The 16,382-nt window shown below is 52.8% G+C and overlaps 1 long non-coding RNA gene across 2 annotated transcripts in view; it reads left to right on the top strand.

Annotated features, from left to right (window-relative positions):
• The window catches only part of LOC307112826, a 29,527-nt gene extending 13,602 nt beyond the window's left edge, over positions 1 to 15,925 (top strand). The window contains exons 2-4 of one of the 2 annotated variants that reach the window (XR_013814757.1): positions 5,241 to 5,339; positions 14,605 to 14,660; positions 15,797 to 15,925. This is a non-coding gene — a long non-coding RNA (uncharacterized lncRNA). Of the gene's footprint in view, positions 1 to 5,240; positions 5,340 to 9,306; positions 10,331 to 14,604; positions 14,661 to 15,796 lie in introns of those variants that run through there. The other variant, XR_013814758.1, reaches the window with a different exon arrangement.
• The last annotated feature ends 457 nt before the right edge of the window (positions 15,926 to 16,382 follow it).

The following is a 16,382-nucleotide window of genomic DNA, read 5'->3' as shown; positions in this document are numbered from 1 at the left end:
CCGTTTCTGTGAGGCCTTGGTGGATCCTGATCTTCATTCAGCACCAGCCACAGACAAGAGTTCCCTGGACTGGTGCTGATGCCACACATGCAGGTTTAGCCTCAGTTGTCCCATACCGATCCCCGTGAGCTGGGCCAGGGGACCCTGAGAACTGCAGAGGAGCACAGAGGGCCCTACTGATAAGCCACCATCTCTTCAAGCTCCACTGAGTCCACAGGACAGGCAGTTCTCAGAACTGACCTCACTGTGCCCGGACAGCTGCCTCCCCCTACATGCTGGAACCACCCTACAGCCCCCCCTCCACTTCTCTAGCCCACAGAGGTCTTTCTTTCCCCGCCTTGAGCAGGAATTATCTTTGCCATAAGACAGAAGTTGAAGAAGACCTAGGAATAATGTAGGTCTGTGGAGGCTCTGTGCCCTCCTTTAACCCATCCAGGTAGACAGGGCAAGAATGAATATGTGTGAATGGGGGAGGGGGGAGGGGTCTAGGCCTATATTTGGAGGGATTTCACTTTGGACTTTTACCAGTTCCACACAGAATGGCCTCTTCTACGTGACCTGTGCGTTCTTTAAAATAGTCACTGTAGCCAGGCAGATATTCCTAAAGTGCCAGCACCATGGAGCACAACCATTTCACTTCTTTGAGGTGACTGCCTTCCTGGTTTGCAGCCTAGTCTTTTGAAAACCTTCCTTCAAAATGGACAGGGTGTTAGGCAGTCCGCCAGGCCATTGAGACAAGACACTAGGATGAAGGTGACTGGAGGGATATAAATTAGTGTTCTCTCTTGCTACCCCCTTTTTTTCCTTCCCCCTCCTCCTCCCCCCAACACACCTCAAGGAAAGAAGTGGTTGGAAGAGGTGGTGGCGGTGGTGGTACTGTTGCCTGCAGCATCCCTGAAGCAGATGTATCCCCTCCCAAGGACAAGTTACTCTAAAAATTTCCCCACCTGAGCAGTGGGAGGCTCATCCCTTCCGTATGGGGAGATTAGAGCATTCGAGCGCCCAGCACCGCGCCTGGCACACAATAGAGATCCCCCCAAATGTAATTGTTAATATCGTATGCCTTTAAAGGAGCTCGCACTTCTTCCTTCGTCAGTCAGGGGTTCAAGGCCCTCCTCAACACCTGTGGGAGCTGGGAGCTGGGCGGGGTACTTCCCCCGGCACAACACCCTCTGGGTTGTGGGGTTTCAGACCCACTTGTCTCTCTGGCACAGAGCCAGCGCAAGGGCCAGGCCAGGGTCTCTGAATCTGGAAATAGCTGGATCCTGCGACCAGCCAGCCAACGCTGTAAGGCTGCAGGGCCACTCGCCCTCCCCAGCCCTGCAGGAAGCTCAGAGCCCTACCCTGGGAGCCGTCCTTTGTATCGGGGTACTCTGAGGGTCGGATTGGGGGTGGGGTGGGGTGGGGGTGAGGGGTGAAGAAAGTGCGTGAGAAGGCTTGGGCCCCCACATCTTGAGTCCATAGCGAGCCTGGCCGCCGCCGCCGCCACGGAGCCCTCTGGGCTTGGAACTGCCCGGCCGGCCTGGGAGTATTCCGCGCTCAGAGCAAGCTTGCCCGCGGCCCGCCCCGCCCACCGAGCGCAGGCACTCGATTAATAATCATAAACCCCCCGCTCACCCTCCTCTTAAAATTAATAACTCTGTAATTAGAGTCATTTCAGAAGCCTCCTGAGCCGCCGAGGCCGGCCGGGCCGCCCGGCCGCTCGCGCCGTGGGCAGGAGGGAGGAGGAGGCCGGCGCGGGCCGGGCATCTGCAGGTACAGAATGAGAATTAAAATCGCTCTCAACAATCCAATACACTTTTTATCAGCCATCTATCTGAGAGCCGAGCCCATTCATCATCCGAGGCATTCTCCCTGAAAACAAGACCCATTCAGATTTTATACAAATTATCATATTTATCATCGTCTCCAACTCCGGAGTAACATCTCCGCAAAGTGTCTGCCATCTCCCCGGGGAGCCGCGCAGCTCGGAGCGCCCCAGCGCCCACCCGGCGAGGCAATTCCTCCGCCGAGCCCCCTCCCCTCGCCCCTTCTCCCTCCACCACACCCCCATCGCCCCAGCCAGCCTCTGGCCTCTGAACCACTGTCTCTGCTTCCCCCCACCACTCTCTCTGTTTCTTTCTCTCTCTCTCTCTCTCTCTCTCTCTCTCTCTCTCTCTCTCTCTCTCTCTCTCCTCCCCCCCCCCATCCCACTCTGGTTTTTAGGGCCTGGTCAGGTCTTCCCTCTCTGTCTCTCCATCTCCATACCTGTCTTTCTGGGTCTTTGCTTTCTTCCCTCCCAGCACCCCCATTTCCCGGCCATAATCAAGAAGCAAGAAGAGCTGTTTGTGACAGGAGGGCTTGCTCCCACCCTCCTGGACTTAGGAAGTGTTCCACGGTGGGGCTCCACGTGGATTCCAGGGGTCAGCTCAGGCCCACATCCAAGAGTCTGAGGAAATGAAGCAGGGCCATACTAGGCACATGTTCATGCCCACCACACAGTACAATCACACACACACACACACCACTCATAACACACACATAGCCACACACCCAACTCATAACACACACACACACACACACACACACACACACACACAGCCACCAATACACTCACAGCTACCTACCACACACAGCTCCCAACACACACAGTCCTCAAAATATACCCCATACACACAGCCTCCTAATCATACTAATGTAGCCATCTCTCTATACATAGCCCCCCTTATACCACACAGCCCCCTACTGCATACATAGCTTCCTACCACACACAGTGCCCCCAATCCATGCAAATGCACATAGGTACGCAGGCACAGGAAGACACATGCTGCAAACCTGCGGGTGTGCAGATACACACTGTTCTCTCATGTCCTCTTACCTAGACTCTCAGCCCCCCTCATCTCTCTCCCCTCTCTCTCAGCACATGCATACACTTCAGGCTGGAACAGGTCAGGCACCACAACCTCTGGAATAACTTCTGGCTTAAGTGGGGGGATGTGCCTGTAGCCAACAAGATCTCAGCTTGCTCTGCACTGACCCCCCGGGGTTAATGAGGTCTCCCCACTCCAGGCCCATAGACCCTGAGATGTTTTAGAAGGGAGGTTATTCAGGTTCTAAGGAGGGAGACCACAAAAAGTGACAGCAGGAATATTCAGAACACAGGCTTCTGACTCAAAAAGCAATAGGTGGGCGACTGCTTCCTTTCTAGGCCTCAGTCCTGGGGTGACCCTGCTGACCTCCCTTAGGGAAGCCAAGCTCCAGGGTTATATTAAAGTCCCCTAGCTTACCCTCAGTTTCTTACCAAAAGCCTGCCTCAATGAGTTGCTGTGAAGGAGCCTGTGGCTATGTCTCCTGTGGGCTGTTGGTTGGCTGATTCATTCATCCCTCGGTCACTAATTCAACAATGCCTTCTCTGTGTCCGCTCTCTGCTTGACATGGGAAGTACAGTGGTGGGCAAGAGATGCCCAGTCTCTGTCTCCATGGGTTTCGGTCTAGAGCACTGCTGATCTGTAGTATGCTCTGTGATGGTGAATGTTCTCTCTCTGCACTGTTCAATGTAGCAGCCACTAGCCACATGTGGCAACTGAGCACTCAAAATGTAGCAAATGTGACTGAGGAACTGAATTTTCATTTTATTTATTCATTTAAACCTAAGTTCATTTGGCTTGATTATTTCATTGTAGCTAATGGCTACTATGTTGGCCAGCACAGTTCTTGCAAGCAGATTAGTCTTAATTTTGTTCATTGGGGCAGGGTATATGTGAAGGAATTCCCTCCCTTCTTCCAGAGCTGTGGGGTTTCAGACCCACTTGTCTGTGAGTGTGTGTGTGTGTGCGAGGGGGGGGGGGGCTGTGAGCATGGCTTCTCTTCCTGTTTGGACCATTAGTTCCCTACATGATATAAGAATGCAACCCACCCACATGTGTGTGAACCAAACAGGCTCCTTCTAAAAACTGTAGATGAGTAATTCCCCGTGAAAGAGGAACAACAGCATTTCCTGAGTATTTGCTTGGCTACCAGACACTATTTGCATATGCTATATCATAAGTCTTACCAGGGGTTTATGAATACAGAGGGCACACGCGAAGAGTTGGGAAGACAACAGGAAGTGGGTTCTGGGGCAACTCGAGAGGGCAAGGCCTGTGACTGTCATGCATAAGTGGGGACCAGTGATCTCAAGTTGTCTGACTTTTTTAAATCCACATCTGAGGCTATGTTTGTTGATTTTAGAGAGAGGAAGGGAGGAAGAGAGAGAGAGAGAGAGAGAGAGAGAGAGAGAGAAACAGCAATTGGTTGTCTCCTGTACATGCCCTGACCAGGGATCGAACCTGCAACCTAGGCATGTGCCCTGACTGGGAATCAAATCTGAAACCTTTTGATGTACGGGACTATGCTTCAACCAACTGAGCCAGGGCACAGTTGTCTGATTTTTTAAAAGCAATCAGGAATCTTGGCTTTTGTTGGAAATTCATTGGAAATTATTTTTTAAAAATTTTATTTTAATCCTAACTGTTCAGATGAACAAATGATGATGTGCAAGGATAGTCACTGCAGCTTTGTTTGCAGATTAGAAGTGATCTGAATGTCCACTAGTAGGAGCCTGGTTAAATGACTTATGGCACATCTAGTCAATAGAATACTAGGCAGCCTTAATCAAGAATGAAATGAATCTTCATTTATAGATATGGAAAGATCTCCAAGGTGAATTAAGTGAAAAAAATAAGCATGGAACAATGTGTAAGAGAGAACTCCACAATCCCAAGAATGCTCTATCACACCTCTCTGGGGCCTGCCATGAGTGTCCACTGACCTGTATCGTGTGGACCTATGTGCATGTTTATCCAAACACATCTACACAGCCCCAGAGCAGATGCCCTCGGGGGACAGACTTCCTGTGTCCTCTTCCAAGGTGAGAAGACATGGATATCTCCTTGTTAGCAATGGGCCTTCAGATTCCTTGTGACCTGCCCTTTCTATTAAACCCCTGCACTGCCCATGACTGAGAACAACCAGAGTTGCTTCTTTTCTCCAAGTAAATGTGAGAAAAGGCCCCAGGGCCCCAGGCGTTAACAATACCAAATGACTGTATAGCATGTTCTCTTTCGAGTGAGGAAAGCAGGAAAAGATTAGTGTTCCCTTTTTGTGGATGAAGAAACTGAGATTCACACATCACACACATATGTGCGTGCATATGCACATACTTGTAAGAATTAAAAATATATTGTGGTGCAAACTAACACACTTATTCCATTGTTTCATAGCAATGTCACCAAAGTCCCTGGCCCCATCTAGGAACCATGACGGGGGAGCCTTATGCAGGGGCCCCAAGCTGGAGATAAGACAGCAAAAGAAGCTGAGAGGTAAGGGGAGAACCATGGCATTTGAACAAGAACTCCCCCTATCGGTGGCTAATATTATGGCTGAATGTGATCAAGGGTCTGATGTAGCTCTCTGTGCATAAGGACCTGTACACTCCACAGGCTCTCAAGGCATCAACTTGCCACACAAGTTTCCCTACCCCACAACAACCTTGTCTTCCTGCCAAGTCTGGGCCAAAAAGCAAGTGAACCTGAAGATTCAAAGATTGTCAATCTGCCCCCAATTCCCTCAGCCACAGGCCTAAATCCCTAGTATGAGTTCCAGCGTGTGATTAAGGAAGAAGCAGGCAGATATTGAGGGAGTATCCTCAGCCCCCCCTAATGTGTCCATACTAATATTGGCAAATCACAGGCTCTGGCAAAATCCAGAATCATGGAGGTCGCAGGGTAGCCGGAGATAGCCTTAGTTGGGGATGGCAAATCTGGCGACAGACTGACCAACTAGGCCTCCCCTAGGGCCTCAAGCATCACCTTGAGGAATTTATTTAACGCACATTCATAAGGTACTTGCTCTATACTTGGCATTGTTGCTAGCACTCTACAAGTGTGTTAATTTCCTACTGCTGCTTTAACAAATTATCACACACTTAGTGGTTTAAAACGTCACATTTATTATCTTACATTTCTTGAATTCAGAAGTCTGACACTCTGGGTTGGCAGGGCTGTGCTCTTTCTGGAGGCTCTAGGGGACAATCGGTTTCCTTGCCTTTTCCAGTTCCTAGAAGACACCCTCATACTTTGGCTCATGGCTGTATCACTCCAACCTCTGCTTCTGTCCTCACATGTCCTTCTTTGACCCTGATACTCCTGGTCCTTCTTATAAGGACCTTAGTTATGGCTGTCTGCTTGGATAACCCAGGATCATCTTCTCATCTCAAGATCTTTCACAAAATCACATCTTCAAAGTCCCTTTTGCCATGTAAGGTAACATATTCATAGGTTTTGCAGATATGGAATTTTTTTTGGGGGGAGGCATCATTATTCTGCCACAACAAGTATTATTAACTCATCTAATCCTAATAACAATGCTATGAAGTAGGTGCTATTACTAATCCCATTTTTTCTGGTGTGGAAGCTAAAGCAGCCAGAGGTTAAGTTTGTCCAAGATCATACATTTAGTCATGACAAAACTATCATTCAATCTCCAGCAGCCTGTCTCCAGAGTCTGTGCTCTTAACCACCACACTACAAGTATTTGGGGCCTGACAGAAACAGATGTTCTGTGTCTGCATCTTCAGACACAAACACTCTACATGCTCAGACATCTCACATAATTTCTGCGTATTTTCATACACATATAACACAACACACAAATATATTTCACATATATGTGTGTGTATATATATTCAGTTCACACACACACACACAAAATACCTGGACACACACATTCACAAACATCCACTCTGCTCACATACACTCACATTACACACATGTACACATACAATGCTCTGAGCACACACATACATGTACACTATCCCAGAGCCTATGCATAAATACATATTCTGCACACATAGCAGATATATTATACTTTCTGTGCTCACAACCTGTGTTCACAACCACCTAATGCCCTGTGATATATGCACCTTGTTTATGCATGCACACAGAACCATGTAAACACATATCCTCTAAATAAACAAATCTTGCAAAAAGATATGTAATATGCTTGTAATGTCGTACGTATTCTGTACATGAATATACCATGCACACACATATACTCACAAATACCTATGCTATCTAGGCACATATCTTACCCACATATAGATTCTATGTATATACACATACACCCTACACAGAGACTCACTTGGCATCCATACATGGTATAAATACACACTTTGCATCCCAAAGCTCTGTGCCTTGCATACACATTTACATTCCATGCAGATGTTCTCAAGAACATACATACAGAGACCCTAGGTACACACATTCCATGCAGATGTTCTCAAGAACATACATACAGAGACCCTAGGTACACACATACTCACACATACCCTAGGTCCAAGCACACTCACACATATCGCACTCTGAATGCATACTTTCACACACACACACACACACACACACACACACACAATCTTTTTAAAATACATTTTATATGCATAACCTGCAGTTACAGAGATGTATATCCTATTCAGCAGGATGAAATACACACTGAATTGTCAGCTTTAATTAGCCCTTCACACACAAAATAACCACACAACTGTACAGCCCCAGCCGAGATTTTGAGGTGCTTCCTTAGGCAATTCCCTCCAACACTCACTGGAGGTTCTCCCCATTTTCCTGGGGGGGAGGCTGAGGCTAGGGCGGGGCGGGGCTAACCCTGGCTAGCCCCGCCCACCGCCCGCCGGCACCCTCCCCCCCTCCCCCACTGCCTCGGTGTGATCAGCCCCCGGCTCGTATCCCTCAGCTCCAACAGAAAGTAGTTCCAATACCATGTTTGTTAACTAGGTTATCTAGGCTGTGGAAGATTTTAATGTTGAATTTTATAGCTTTACCACGCTCTGCCGTCCTTGTGAATATTGTAATATTGCATTTTTTACAAGTTACTCTTCTGTTAATGTTCCAGCTAGTAACTTTTATAATCCTCCTCAATGAAATTTTTTTGTATTCTTCCGCACCGTTAACCCCAATGGCGGCGCCTCGGCCCCTGGCAGGAGGCAGAGACGAGATGAATTCCTCTTTAATCAGAAATAATAATAATAAAAACACACACGCGGCTCTGCGGTCTCTCACTTCGGCTTCCCTGACCGCCGCCGCCTCCTCTCTGGCCCGCCTGTGGGCCCTGCGGCCGAGGCCCGGGGCTGCAGCAGACGGTGCAGAGCGGGCTGCGGGCCGCTGCCCCCGTCTCCGACCCTCCCCGACACTGCGGCTCCCTCCAACCCCAGCCACCCTCCCAGGCTTCCATCCCTCTTACTGCCTTGCGTCTGGCTGGCTGGCTGGGCCTCTTCGGCTGCCCCTGCGATCACTCTTCTCCCTCTTTGGGCCTCTGTCCTCTCTTTCTCAGGCTCCTCTCGGTTCCTGCCTCTCTTCTGGATCTCGTCCTCCGTCTAGGTTTCCTCTCAAGCGACTGTTCTCTTTTCCACCTTTTTTATCTCCCGCGTTTCCAGTCTCTACATCCTGCCCTTCTTTTTTCTTCTCAGAAAACCAGAAGCCCTTTGGGCCGGAGTGGGGAGCCCCGGTGAGGGGTGGACCCTGCTTAGTGAGATGACGCTTTGGACTAGGTTGGGGCTGGGTTGGGATTGGGGGTACATTTGGACCACTAGGGAAGGGGAGTTTCAGGGTTATGGTGTCTGTGGCCATACAGACAGAAGGGGTCCACAGAGGGGAAGGGGAAGGATGTCCAAAATTTGGGGGTGAAGGCTAAGTCAGAGGAGCCTAGACCCTGGGCTTGGTGGAGGGGGCTTGTGTGTGCATGCTCAGGTGCGCGGGGTGAAGGGCCTATCTCCACTGATAATGGCACAAGGAAGTGTGATCTGTGGCCACAGCAGACAACGTGAGCTCTTTCATTCCGTCAACAAATATTTATTGAACATCCACTATGTGCCAGGCCCAGTGCTAGACCCAGGATGAAATACACACTGAATTGTCAGGAGTGAAACACAGTCTGGTCTCATGGAACGTATGGACAGATGCTAATCAAATAACCAGTCTTTGCACACTGGGATCACTGCTAAGGATTTTTGAACTGGGGGAAGAGTATATCCCTGTGGCTTTCAGGAATCCTATGGGGGCTGAGGGAGCAAATTGGATGCAGGACCTGATAAAGTCTCCACCTTCCTCCTCATGCTCCAAGAAGTGGGAGGGACTTCTGCCCCAATTTTGCAGAGGGAATAACTCCCCAAGTGGTAAGGTGAGTTTTTTATCAGTTGGTTGTTTAAGACTCCATCCGGTCAGATTTCCCTAGAGTCTTCCAGATCTGACTACTAAAGTACTCTCCTCTCTCATCATACAGAGGGGATAGCGGTCCTACACGTGAGAACAGAGGTACCCAACATCTGGAAATCAATCCGAGCCCTAGTGCAGCTGAACATCTGGAGCGCTAATCGAAGGAGCCACCAGCGGCCTCTCCTCCCCACCCCCACCCCCAGTTGGGGTAGGGCGGGAAGGGGACGAAGGGGTAGGACTGCTCATCTATGGGGCACTCGATGCTTGTGTCTTTGTGCCTCCCAGTCTGGACGCGGCTGAGAATCTGCCTCAAAGCGATGCTGAGTGCTGCCCCGCCGTGCCGGGCCAGTGCCCCCGCGTGCACCCCCACCAGGTCCGCTAGGAAGGGTTAATGGTCCTGCGCCCCACTCCCACCTCCACTGCGGGTCAGGAGCGAGCAAGTGAGGGGGAAATTGTTAAATGACTACCAGGGAAAGGGAGAGGGGGAGGGACCAGAGGGGGAGGGGTGGGGACAGGCGGGGCCCGGGCGCCCGGCGCGCCTGTGCGGAGCGCGGAGGCTGCGAGCGCCCGCGACAGTAAAACATCTGTAATGTGCCATTCGCCGCTGCTCGCTGATTGCTCATGGATTAAAGATTAAAATCTCGGCTTTGGCAGATGGGGAGAGAGAGGAAACTCTTACGAGCACGTTTTGCATCTGCATTTCATTCTGCTCCGCTCCCCGCGCCACGCCTGGTGGCGCCCCTCCTACCCCGCCCACCCCGCTCCCGGCTCCCCCAGCGTGGCCGGGCTGGGCCGTAACTCTCCCGCCACCGGCTCTTTTCTCACCCTCCTGCCGCTCCGAACCCTAGGCACCTGGTCCCCCTCGTCTCGTTTTCAGCTGGGGGTTCTCGCTTCTGACCCATTGCTGGTCACTCTCCCGCTCCCACCAGACTCCAGACAGGACACCATGAACCTCTCTAGCAAAGGGGTACCCTCCATTCCTCGGGCTGGGTACCACATGCCCACCATGCTAGGCTGCCTACCCCTGGCGAGTACTGAGGCAGGGGAGTGGATGCAATCTTGGTACTCCTGGTTCTTGGAGGTGGTGCAAAGGTATTGTGGTGTGGCCAGGTGGGCTTACCTGGGCGGATGTGTCCACTCCGTGCTTTTCACACTGAGCTGCTGTGGAGGCGGGGGGGCGGGGTGGGGCAGGAGAAGGGACTGGGTTCTGGAGGACTCTTGGGAGCTCGTAGGGCCAGGAGGGATACTCCTGGAAATGGGTCTGTTCTGGCTTTTAGACAATCCCTGTAAAGTAGCCTGGCGCTGGGCCACTGAGGAGTCGAAAGGCATGCGCATGTATTTGGGGAACTGGGGGCAGATCCACTGGCTTCCTCATCTTCCTGGCCTCCCAGAATGTGTCCTTGGCATCAGACTTTGTTGGTGGGGGGAGGTCCAAGCACAGAGAACTAGAGACAAAAGACTGTCAGAAAGACAGACAGGTGTTAGGGAACCAGAAAAGGGAACAAAAGGCTGCAGAGTAGTGAGGCAGATGTGAGCACCTGCACCTGGGGCGGGGCGGGGCGGGGGGGGGGCAGAAGGCTGGGGAAGTGGTAGGAGGGGGCCCTGCCTGGGTTCTCAGGCTCCAACTGGGAGGAGGAGGTTGGTTCAGGGTGAACAGAAGAAAAGCTGAAGAAGGATGAACGAGAGGAGGGTCGGTGTGGCAGATGTAATTAATTACTGCGTATTAAAATGTTTGTTTACTGAGATGAACAGCGGCCGGAGGTCTGATGGTAATTAATTCACAGCATTTCCCAGCCCTCTTGGAGCCCAAACCCCTCCTGGGAGGTCTGGGGGTGGGTGGGGCTGGGGAAGGTGCTGGCTATTGCCCTCCTCTCACCAGGGGTTGGAGCCCAGATTACTGGCACCAGAGGGAACCTCGGACAGCACACACATGGGGAAACCATGGCCAGAGAAGATTTGTGATTAGTGATTTGCTCAAGGCCACCAGCTAGGCAGTGACGGAGCCAAGGCTGTAGCCCCTGCTTTCTTGTTCACGGAAATGTTTTTAAGACCAAAGGAACACTGGGGTGGTGGTGCTCTTGGGCAGAGATGATATAGCAGAGAAGGCATAAAGGGGAATTAGAGCCAAAGTAAGGAGCTGAGAAGAAGGCAACAGACTTAGGGCCCATCACGAAGAGGGGACCAGAAACTCCCTCACCCTGGAGAGGTGGGGGTGGGGCAGCATGGTTATCAGAAAGCAGCTCCTCCCCACCACACCATCCTGGGCCATGACCAGGGAGGCAGAAGCAGTTAGTATCCCCAGCCCTAGAGACTGACAGTCTGGCAAGCTCTGTCACTCCCAGCCTTGTGACCTTAGAGAAATAATGTCACCTCTGTGAGCCTCTGTTTCTGTATAAAGTGGACACCTCCCACTCAGGGTAGCTGGGAGGAATGTATTGGTTGTTAGTACTTTCACAGAGGAAACAGGCAGCAGGCACTTACGCCCTGTGGCTGCCTCTACTCCCACCTCCTCTTCACTCACACAGGTCCCACTCAACAGTGAAGACACAAGCCATACTCACATTCTCCAGCTCATTCCTCAAGGAGCCAGCGGAGGGAATGCCAGGCAGATAGGGGTGGGGAATGCATGATGCATTGAAGATCTGCTCCTGTTTTGTAGGCCCTCACAGGGTTCACAGCTAGGGTGAGAATCAAAAGTGAAGGAATATCACTTCAGTGAGGGGTGCAATCAGGGGATAGGATTGCCAGTGGACGGCCTGGCCTTAGGCTGGCGGCTCCAGGAGGGGAAGTTTCCTGGGGAATCTGGACCCCAGACTAGGCCACAAAGGATGGGCAGGAGTGAGGGAGGAGCCGAGGAAGGGAAAGACTCTGTGGGCATGGTCAGCAGTCCGCTGGTGGAAGCAGGAAGGGCCCAGACACAGCCTCGGGGGCCCACAGGGATCCCATATAGGCCTCTTTCTGGGGGGCTTCATAGGGGATCCCTCATTTTCTCTTTCAGGCCCTTTTTCCATACCAAACCTGGGACCGAAGTCAGGTGGTAGAGCATGCAAATTTCCCCTCATTTCTCACAGCTAAGAAGTGGAGTAGGAGCCTTGGGGAGAGGGATAGGAGAGGCTGATAGCCAGGAGGAGGTTACCTGGAGGTGAGCAGAAAAACAGCTGCGGAAGGATGAATCAGGGCATTGGAGGTGAATGAGGCGTTCGCTCCCTGATGGGTGTGGGCTGGTGGAAGGTTGCGAGCAGGAGGCCATGACTAGCATTTGTCTGGGGCTGAGAAGGACATGCTGAGTTTGTGGTTACAGGACGGCCACCAGTGCTTGTAGGAGCCTGTGGTTGTGAATGAGTATGTTCTTGGTTGTGTGGTCATGTCTACAAGGATAGGCTTACAGGTGTGTAAATACATGTGTGAATGTGTGTGGATGTGTGGCAGCGTGGCAGCATGCCCCAAAGTGTTTGAGGGTCCGTGTGTGAGGAAATGCTGAGAGACTACTTTTGTACATCTGGGCCTTTCTCCTAAGGCCAGCCCCCCCCCCCCCCCCCCCGCCCCCACACACATGCTTTACCCCTGTAGGTGAAGTGGGAGGAGGATCAGGGCCCCTGGAGGTGAGGGGTCATTCCTCAGCCTGATCTGACACCCCAGCTCATCCACAGTGCACTAGCCTCCCTCCCTGTGGCCGAGTTAGTGACAGGGCCTGGAGTCTGGGTGGGCGTTTCCAATCGCAGCCCCTGTCCTGGATTGGCTTTTTAAAACTTTGGGGGGAAATCACACAAGATATGTTTATTGAAAACAAACAAACATGCAAAGACAAAAAAAAAAAAATCCCCTAAACAAACAAACAAAAGCCCAGGAGACACAGATAAGCAAAATGAAGAAAGGAAAACCACCTATGAATTCACACCCAGGAGAGCTCCCAGTACAAGTTGGTATGTTTCTTTCCAGTCTTTTTTTCTATGGGAACACGGTGACAACGGAAGCCGTGTCCTGCAAACAACCCCTTTGGCTGCTGTCTGCTTCCCCCTGCCATCACTGACAGCTGCCCTGTGCCTCGCCGGGTGTCCCTCTTGTCCCCACTCCCCCTCAACTCAGCTCCTCCTCCTCCCCTCTCCCGTCCTGGGACACACCGGAGGGCTGGGCAGCGACTTGTTGGGCTGGATCGCGGGGGCCAGGGCACACACTGGGGCTGGGCCTGCAGCGGGCCTGTGAGCCGGAGCAGGGGAGGAGCGGCGGGAGGGACCGGAGCGGAGGGGGGCGGAGCAGAGCTGTCGCTTCCCATCAGGCGGAGGATCGTCCCCGGCACGCGCACGCCCTGCGGCGTTTCTGTGTCAGGGAGTTTTGCCGGCGCCGTGACCCGTGCGAGGCGGGTCGGGCTGCGCTCGGGGAGCGGCCAAGAGTGACCAAGGCGGCCGGCCGCATCATCACCACCTGGCTGGGTCACTGCTTCCCGCTCCCCCCCGGAGAGCTGCGGGGCGGGGGAGGGGCTGGAGGTGGGGAGGGGGCGGGCTTCTCCTGGTGACACTGCCCTTCCGCCCCCCTTGGGGAAGGTCTAGAGCTAGAAGCGGGAGAAATCACCATGGGCCTCAGTGTCTCCCCTTTGAAAGGGAGGGGCGCTCTTTCCTGGTCCTGAATTGAGGCTGTTCTGTTCCCCGAGAAGCGCTGTGTGGAGAATGCAAAGCTGGGGGGTGGGCGAGTCTCTCAAAGAGGCCTGGAGAGGCCTTGCCAGGCCCAGGATTGGCCCCAGAGCCAGAGCCGCTCAAACAGGACGGGAACCTGGAGTCTCAGTGGAGTGAGGCCAGGGACCTGGAAGGCTGGGGGTGGGTGTCTATGTAAATAAGGGGGGTGTGGGTAGTTGAGTTGCCTAAGAGGGGCTGCAGGGAGGGAGGGGTAGGCTCCTGACCTCTTTCCCCCTACCCCCTGGTCCCATCTGAAGTCAGGGGCTCCCATCTTGGGCAATTAATGATTTTGACAGGCCCCACCCGCACACCATCGGGGCCTTTGTGTCTGCCAGACCGATGGCCCCTCTCCTGGGCCCACCCATCAGTCACCCTGAGCTCCAGCTGTTCCCAGCCTTTGGAGCAACCTCAGCCGTCACTACTACAAATTGACTCTCAACAGCCGCTCCGAGACCCCTTTTCTCCCATTGTCTCAGGACAAATGGCCCTTCCCCTGCACGCGGCCCCACAGGCCCAGCCCAGGCGGCTCTGGGAAGCGGAGGAGAGCCCCTGAGCTCTTCCAGGAAGCCCCCCTCCTCTGAACCCAGGGCTGGGCCCGCAGACAGTCCCTACTGCCCGGTTCAGGCCTAGACAGACACACTGTGTCCTTTCCTCACTCAGATTTGGGACTGAAACGCCTCCTTTTTCTCCCACAGCCCCTGGAGCTGGAAAAGTCTCTCTCTGTACTAGTTGACCGAGGCTGAATGGAGAGGTAAAAAACGGAGAGAGGGGAGGATTGGTGGGGGAAGCACGGGAACTGGGAGCCAGGGTTCCCAGGAGCCACCATGGCCAAGCACAGAGCCAAGACAATTACATGCCTAGTTTTGCTGATTGCATTAGAATCATTAGAATGAGGGATCTGAAAAATTGTACATTAAGGGTAGAATTAGAAAGGGCTTTAGAGACTGGCACAGGCATCCCCAAAGTGAATCTGACACAATTAGCTCAAATTGTGTTACACAAACAGACACTTTCACATATCATGTCAATGACCTTCTCACCACACCACCCCCATCCTCCTTTTCCTTCTTTTTCTCTCCCTTCTCCTCACTCCCCCTCTTTTACTCTCTCCCTCTCCCACGCTCCACCTTGCTCCTCCGGCTCTTACTTGCCTAGGTTGTACAAATGAGGAAGCCTGAGAAGATACAGTGGGTGGGGTCTTTGGCCTTGGGGATGGGAGGCAGGGAGACCAAGTCATCCCCCATGGCACCCACCCTTAGTCAAAATGCCCATCCTGGCATCTGTGCCAACATCTGTGCCAGGGCAGCAGGAGAGTTAAAATGGTCTGCTTTGGGTTGGGTCTGTCTACTAATGTCTGTACGAGAGGAGGTCTGAATGTCAGAGTCCGGATGAGTCTATGGCTGCCAGTGTGTGTGTGTGTGTGTGTGTGTGTGTGTGTGTGTGTGTGTCCCTGCTGAGTCTTCATTGAGCTGGTAGCTAGTCTTCCTCCGGTGGACTGGTCAGATTTGTGGGGAAGGGAGCTAGAGTGCCTCTCTTCTGCGCTCAAGAATCAGTGGGCGAGGCCCTGGATTGCCTTCGGGTGGGCTCAGAAGTGGCGAGACTGGGGTGCCGAGGGGAGACTGTTGCCGCACTGGTGAATGGGCTATCTGGCTAGGGGAATGGTGGAGAAAGGACGGGGCGTGAGTGGGGGTGGAAAATGGAATTGCCAGTCTGGAATGAATGAATGGTGGAGTTTCTCTTTTGTAACCGGGAATAATTAAGATAGATGTGCGGATGGATTAGCTGTCCTGCAAGGTCAGGAGCGCATTGCCGGATCACTCTATTATTTCGCTGCGCCACAGCTACCCGACTAACGCCTTTTTCATGATATTTTGAACATCCGCACAGAAAAAAAACCAAGTGAGTGCACGAGAGATACAAATGGATCGTTTGGTGGAGAAATCCGTCTTCGTCACCGCCGCCAGCCTGGGATTAATGCGATTGAAGGCTCCTCCAGGCTCCGCCAGGGAGACAGGCTCAGGAAAGCAAGAGAAATTGGTTCGTACCCCTGGGAGCACGATTGATGGGCCCGGCCTGCCAGGCTGGGCTGGGCCACCATGTTCTCAGGCTGGGCTGGGGGCAGGGAATGGGTCTGGGGCCTGGCCTTGGCCTGGGTGGGGCCCTGCCCTGAGGGAGAGACCTGGATGGGACTGGAACCTGCAGGAGTTTGCTTTGGAGGCTGTGATGGTGAGGAAGATCACAGGCTCTGATGCCCCAGGCCGGCTGAGAGACTTTAGGGGAAGAACAGGATTGGAGAGGCACCATCCCCAGTGACACCCTTCTTTCATGAGCGGCCGAGGGAGCCTGCTAAAGTCTATTAATTTGTAGGATCTGCCCTGGCCCGGTGGCTCCGTTGATTGGAGCCGTTGGTTGGAGTGTAGTCCTGGTTGCGGTTAGGTCCGGTAGGGGCGCATGAAGGAGTCAACCAATGAAT

This window comes from Cnephaeus nilssonii (assembly GCF_951640355.1).
Source record: "Cnephaeus nilssonii genome assembly, chromosome: 16".
Taxonomy (NCBI): Eukaryota; Metazoa; Chordata; class Mammalia; order Chiroptera; family Vespertilionidae; genus Cnephaeus; species Cnephaeus nilssonii.
This window is presented reverse-complemented; position numbering and strand designations above follow the sequence as displayed.